Raw genomic sequence first — 6208 nt, 5'->3', positions numbered from 1 at the left:
CACCTGGTCACTTCCTTCCCCAAGGCCAGAAGTCAACTCATTCAGAAGACAAACTGGAGCCGGGCGTGGCGGTGCACGCTTGAAATCCTAGCATTCCGGAGGCTGAGACCTGAGGATCTCAGACAACCTCAGCTACTTAGTGAGGCCCTCTGCAACTCAGTGAGACCCAGTTTCAAAATAAAGAATAAAAAATAGGGCAGGGGATGTAGCTGGGAGGTCGAATGCCCCTGAGTTCCATCCCCAGACCCGCAAAAAAAAAAAAAAAAAAAGACAAACTGAACAAGAAGTGTGCAGCTTGGACCCCCTTCTTTAAAAGCAGGGAAGTTTGGCCAGGTGTGGTGGCACACGCTTGTAATCTCAGCATCTGGGAGGCTGAGACAGGAGGACTGCAGTTTGCGGACAGCCTCAGCTACTTAGTGAGGCCCTTTGCAACTCAGTGAGACCCGGTTTCAAAATAAAGAATAATAAAAAAAAAAATAGATCTGTGCATGTAGCTTGGAAGTAGAATGCCTTTGGGTCCATTCCCAGTACCGGGGCTGGGGTAGGCGGGTAAAAAAGCATGGAAGTCCAGCCTTTCTTTACTTTTAACTTCTCATCTCACTCAAGGAAACAAAGGCTGAACCCTGGCTTCCAAAGAATCCTCCTACCTATCTAGAATACTCTAGATAGATACTCTCAAATACTATCTAGAATACACGAGCCATCAGAGACTGGACACTCACCTGTAAGGAAGGCTAGTGTTAGCAATGAAAGGAGGTCAGCAGTGTCTAGAACAGGGAAACCCAATTCTTTGAAATCTATGAAAGGGCCATTTTTTTTTTTAGTACTGGGGATAAACCCCAGGGGCATTTTACCTTTAGGCAACACCCCCAGCCCTATTTTTTTTTCTTTAGTTTGAAACAGTGTCTCACTGAGTTGTAAAGGGCCTAAGTAACTGAGGCTGTCCATGAACCACGATCCTCCTGTCTTAGCCTCCCAAATTCTGGGATTATAAGTGTGCACCACCACGCCCAGCGAAGGGCCGTTTTTTGTTTTTCTTTTGGTGGTAGTAGGGATTGAACTCTTCTACCTCTGGGATACACTCCCAGACCTATTTTTTATATTTTATTTGGAAACAGGGTCTCTTAAGCCAGCGAGGCTGGCTTCGAACCTGCGCAATCCTCCTGTCTCCGCCTCCCAAGTGTGGGATTACAAGTGTGTGCCATCACACCTGGCCAAAAGGGCCATTTTTTGAGACAAAACTAAATCACAGAAAGATTGGCAGCATAGGGACTGCGGAACTATATATGGCTCTAATGTTACCATACAAAGCTTAGGAAACCACTGAATTCAGGCGGAAAAATAAACTGGTGAAACACTAAAAAGATTCAAAATTGGTGTCTGAAAAGCCTTCAGGGACTTAAAGACCTCTTTAGACTATGAATCTCCCATTTTGACTTTGTTTCTCATCCCTGCCCTGCTTGACTGCTGAGGTGAAGGTAATCAAGCGCTCTGACATCCATGTCAATATCTGGCATCCAAAGTGATGTCAGAGACAGAACAGAGGAGGAAAAACCACCTCTCCAGGTCCTCCCACCTGGGCAGGGCAAGGTGGCACTCTTCCCTCCGGGCATCCTCGGTATGCCTCCTGCCAGCTTTCAGGTCTGCCTCTTCCTGCCCCAGCTGGACCCAATCCCCAGGGCTCATCTCACGGGCTCATTCTCCTAGCCCCTTTGCACTGTCACCAATGGGACCCATCTTTATCAATGCACCTGGAGCCCAGGGGAATCTCTGGTTCTGAAACAAAAACCACTCCACATACCCTGCTCAGTAATAAGAAGCCACATTCCTCTCCTTCCCAGAGGAGTGGGAGAAAGAAAGTAGGTCCTGTTTATAACCAGCATTCCACCCACTTCTGACCTCTGAAAGAGTGGAGCTCCAAGGCAGGTTGGGAGCCCGAGGCTGGGACAGTACAAAGCCTTCTTTCTTAGGCAGCTCGCTTTCTCTTCCCTCAGCTCTCACAATAGTCAGCTCAGGCTACCCTTGCTTAAGCAGCACCCAATGACAGAGTGCTGGGATTAGATACCACCAGAGAGAAATGGGGAAGGAGAAAAACATATAAAGAAGTACTGGAGCTGGGCTAGTGGGACACACTTATAATCTCAGTACTTTGGAGACTGAGACAGGAGGATCGCAGGCTCAAAGCCAGCCTTGGCAACTTAGAGAGGCTCTCGGCAACCTAGTGAGACCCTGTTTCCAAATAAATAAAATCAGCCGGGCGTGGTGGCGCACACTTGTAATCCCCGCGCTTGGGAGGCTGAGACAGGAGGATTGCGTAGGTTCAAAGCCAGACTCAGCTACTTAGTGAGGCTCTCAGCACCTTAGTGAGACCCTGTTTCCAAATAAAATACAAAACAGGTCTGGGAGTATAGCCCGAAGGTAGAAAGCCTCTGGGTTCCATCCCCAGCACCACAAAATAAATAAATAAATAAATAAATAAATAAATAAATAAATAAAATCAGGCTAGGGATGTAGCTTGGAGGTAGAATGTCTCTGTTCATTCCTAGTACACACAAACAAAATAAGTCCCAAGATTAGCAAACATAGCTCGGTGTGGTGGCGCACATTTGTAATCCCAGCATTTGGGAGGCTGAGACTGGAGGATCCAGGTTCACAACCAGCTTCAGCTACTTAGTGAGGTCCTCTGCAACTTCATGAAACCCTGTTTCAAAATAAAGAATCAAAAATTGGGCCAGGGGTGTAGCTCAGAGGTTGTAATGCCTAGACCCATCCCTAGACCCCCCCCAAAAATTTAAAAAAATAAATAAATAGGGCTGGGGGAAGAGCTCAGAGGTAGAATGCCCAGGGGTTCCAAAGCTGGTAGAGGCACTAAGCATGGCAGTTAAGCCCTACCTTCTCACAGTGCAGCTATGAAGTCATTTGGCCAGGGGTAGACAAAACAGGAGGAAAACAGTGAATCTACATGTAAATGCTCTGAGTAGTTACTAATAGGTCTTGATTTAGCCAAAAAAAGCTAAGTTGCTCCCACATTCACTCCTGTGAAATAAACCACGGAGAGAGAGAGAGAGAGAGAGAGAGAGAGAGAGAGAGAGAGAGAGAGAGAGAGAGAGAGAAAAGAATGCTTTTCTCCGGTGTCACTGGCATTCCAGAAAAAGTAGCAACATGATCTATTCCAAAAGGGAGCACAGGAATGGAGTAACCTATTTTCCCCTGGGGGCCAGATGCTCTTGTTCCCATGCCAAGGCCCTCCCACTTATCCAACCCCTGGGCTTTTACAGTAGTGACTGGAGGATGCTGTTGTTCTGGGCTCCTGCTACTTAACGCCACAGCTTCTGAGCTGATGTGGACTTTGCCAACTGTATAGCCCAGAACAATCCTATTAGGTCTTGACCTAGCTGAAAAAAGCTAAGCTGCTCCCACATTCACTCCTGTGAAATAAACCATGAAGAGAAAAAAATAAAGAATGCTTTTCTCCACCAATGCAGTTTGCTCCAGCTTATTCATAACGGTGATTCTTTTTCAACACAGAAGCAGCAGATAAAGAGCACGGTGGGCCTGCTCCAAAGCCCGGGGTCACAGCACCGCAGCCTCGGGGGCTCGGGCAGGCGCATTCTCCACCAGTGCCCAGAACTGTAGCTGACACAGCAGATGGTCTCTGCCTGGTCCTTCTAGCCAAACCCCGCACATCTGGGGCCATTCGTTCAGCTGGATTTGGTCCCAAGAGGAAATGAAAATTGCGCTTATCCTCTAGCTCCCTGGTAGCAGCTACCGCTGAGCTGCTATTTAGGATTATCTAGAGACCCCCAAGACAGAGCCAGGCGAATGGGATGAAATAGCTTATTTGAAACAGTTTTTATGTATTCAAGAGAATTTGATGTAACATTTGCCCACTAACCCTGTATTTTTCTCTGCTTCCCTACCCTGCCAGGATTACCTCCCCTTCACCCACACTCCCCAGCTGTGGACTGTGCTCAAAGCACTTTTCTTCTCATTCTGCCTTAATGCAGGGCTCAGGAAAATGGGATAGGACCAGACCTCACTAGGCAGTAACGCTGCAAACTGATGTGCATTTTAAGCCAAAAGGCTTGAGAGTAAGTAGCATAATGAGAGTGGCTGTTCTGTCTTCCCTAAGCATATACAGCTCTATTTCCATAGTCAGCACTCAACAGAGCTTTTAAAAACACCCATTTTCCACAGTGAGGCCTGGTGTGTTTGCTGCTTTGCTAAAATGATTTCTTCAGAAAGAGTGAGGTTATTTATTCTTTTTTTTTTTTTTTTGGCAGTACTGGGGATGAAACCCGAGGGAATTCTACCTCCGAGCTACCCTCCCAGCCCTATTTTTTTTTTAATTCTTTATTTTGAAACAGGGTCTCACTGAGTTGCAAAGGGCCTAAGTAGCTAGGCTGGCCGTGAACCATGATCCTCCTGTTTCATCCTCCCAGAGGCTGGGATTACAAGTGTGCGCCACCACGATGGGCTTATTAATTCTTGACCTGACTCCACTCTAAAGACAAGGTCAGAATAGATTAATCCTTAAAGTGACAGACTCAGCTGGGCGTGGCGACACAGGCTTATAATCCCAGTACTTGGGAGGCTGAGACTGGAGGATCACAGGTTCAAGGATAGCCTCAGCTACTTAGTGAGACCCCATGCAACTTAGTGAGACCCTGTTTCAAAATTTAAAAAAGGGCTGGGGTGTAGCTCAGAGGTAGAATGCCTCTAAGTTCAACTGCCAGTTCTAAAAAAAAAAAAAGAAGAAGAAGACATTCAGGCTGGGGCAGGCGGGGGGCGTAAGTGGTGGAGTAAGACACCTTAAAACTGTGGAAAAGCCAGGTGCAGTGATGCATGCCTGTAATTCCAGTACTTAGAAGGCCGAGACAGGAGGATTGCAAGTTGGAGGCCAGCCTTAGTAATTCAATGAGAACTTCCTCAACTTAGGGAAATCCTGTTTCAAAATAAAATATGGCTTGGGGTATAGCTTGGAGGTTCTAGGTTCCATCCCTAATACACACACACACACACCCCTGTAGACTTAAAATAGTCAGAATTAAAGCCCCCCCCTCCTTTTTTTTGTAGTACTGGGGGTTAAACCCAGAGGTATTCTACCTCTGGGCTCCCCCTCCAGCCCTATTTTTTCTTTTCTTTTTTTTGCGGTACTAAGGATGTAACCCAGGGGCATTCTACCTCCAAGCTACAACCCCAGCCCTACTTCTCTTTTTTTCTGAGAGTCTGAGGATGGAACTCAGGGGCATTCGACCTCTGAGCTACATCCCTGCCCTGTTTTTTTTTTTAAATCTTTATTTTGAAACAGGGTCTAAGTTGCAGAGGGCCTCACTATATAGCTGAGGCTGTCTACAAACCATGATCCTTCTGTCTCACCCTCCCAAATGCTGGGATTACAAGCGTGTGCCACCACGCCTGGCTAATTCTTTATTTTTAAAACAGGTTCTCTGCCGGGCGTGGTGGCGCACGCTTGTAATCCCCGCGCCTGGGAGGCAGAGACAGGAGGATCGCGCAGGTTAGAAGCCAGCCAAGCGCGCTGGCTTAGGAGACCCTGTTTCCAAAAAAAAAAAAAAAAAAAAAAAATGTAAAAATGGGTCTGGGAGTGTAGCCCGGAGGAAAAAGGGCTTCCAGGAACCCCAGTACCACCAAAAAATAAAATAAAATAAAATAAAACAGGTTCTCAAACCACGCATGGTGGTGCAGGCTTGTAATCCCAGCATTTGGGAGGCTGAGACAGGAGGATCATGGTTCGTGAACAGCCTCAGTTACTTAGTGAGGCCATTTGCAACTCAGTGAGACCCTGTTTCAGAATTAAAAAAAAAAAAAAAAATAGGGCTAGGGATAAATCTTGGAGGTGGAATGCCCCTGGGTTCCATCCTCAGTACTGCAAAAAAAAAAAAAAAAAAAAAAAAGTCTCAGAGTTGCAAAGGGCCTAAGTAGCTGAGGCTGGCTGTGTGAACCCACATCCTTCTGTCTCAGCCTGAGGCTGTTCATGAACAGTGATCCTCCTGTGTCAGCCTCCCAAATGCTGGGATTACAAGTGTGGGCCACTTTATTTTGAAACAGGGAATTTGCAACTAAGTTGTTGAGGGCCTAAGTAGCTGAGAATGGCTGCAAACCCATGATTTTCCTGTCTCAGCCTCTCAGGTACTGGGATTACAAGCATGCACTACCATGCTTGGCTTAAAGCTCTATTTTCATTTAT

The sequence above is a fragment of the Muscardinus avellanarius genome (genome assembly GCF_963383645.1).
Source record: "Muscardinus avellanarius genome assembly, chromosome: 16".
Classification (NCBI taxonomy): Eukaryota; Metazoa; Chordata; class Mammalia; order Rodentia; family Gliridae; genus Muscardinus; species Muscardinus avellanarius.
The sequence above is the reverse complement of the archived record's forward strand: the minus strand, read 5'-3'. Positions refer to the sequence as shown.